Raw genomic sequence first — 603 nt, 5'->3', positions numbered from 1 at the left:
GGGAATAATTTGAGCCTTGAATTAAATAGCAGAACTTTCTGCCCTGGCTCAAAGACTCTGGATGACAGTTTCTTATCATGCCATCTTTTTGCTTTCTCCTTTTAAATTTTTGCATTTTCGAAAGCATTGAGTCTGAATTCCTCTAGCTCATTTAACTGGAGCAAATGTTTTTCTCCAGCTAACTTGGCATCAAGGTTTAGGAACCTGGTTGCCCAGTAGGCCTTATGTTCCAGTTCGACTGGCAAGTGACAGGCTTTTCCATACACAAGCTGGTATGGAGAAGTTCCTATGGGAGTCTTAAATGCTGTTCTGTATGCCCACAGAGCATCATCCAAGCTTCTTGCCCAATCCCTTCTACGGTTAATTACAGTCCGTTCCAGGATTCTTTTAAGTTCTCTGTTAGAGACCTCAGCTTACCCATTTGTCTGTGGATGATATGGAGTGGCTACCCTGTGGCTAACTCCATAACGAACCAAAGCAGAGTAAAGCTGTTTATTGCAGAAATGAGTGCCCCCATCACTAAATAATACTCTAGGGGTACCAAATCTGCTAAAGATGTGTTTCTGGAGGAATTTTAGCACTGTCTTAGTGTCATTAGTGGGT

Source organism: Arachis duranensis, chromosome 9 (genome assembly GCF_000817695.3).
Source record: "Arachis duranensis cultivar V14167 chromosome 9, aradu.V14167.gnm2.J7QH, whole genome shotgun sequence".
Lineage (NCBI taxonomy): Eukaryota > Viridiplantae > Streptophyta > Magnoliopsida > Fabales > Fabaceae > Arachis > Arachis duranensis.
Note: the sequence above shows the minus strand (reverse complement) of the source record.